Genomic DNA, 285 nt, shown 5'->3' on the forward strand with positions numbered 1-285 from the left:
TGATCTGATTTGACAAAGCAGAGAAGGAGGAGTTTTTCCTTAAAAGACAAGAAGCTCTTAAAGTTTATGTCAGCTAAAGAAGGAAGGAATCATGAAAAAAAAAATCAAAAATGTCTGTCCTTAAACAGCTTCCATCCAACAGCATCCATAAAACAGATTCTGTTATTTTCATGTATATATTTGCAACAGTGAGTATCCAGATAAAAAATGGTTTCAACTCTGAGTAGAATCCAAAAGTCACATCCAACATGGTGTTTTGATCAATTTGAGCTTGCAATTAATCTT

Source organism: Cyprinodon variegatus, unplaced genomic scaffold (genome assembly GCF_000732505.1).
Source record: "Cyprinodon variegatus isolate N-32 unplaced genomic scaffold, C_variegatus-1.0 Scaffold1440, whole genome shotgun sequence".
Taxonomy (NCBI): Eukaryota; Metazoa; Chordata; class Actinopteri; order Cyprinodontiformes; family Cyprinodontidae; genus Cyprinodon; species Cyprinodon variegatus.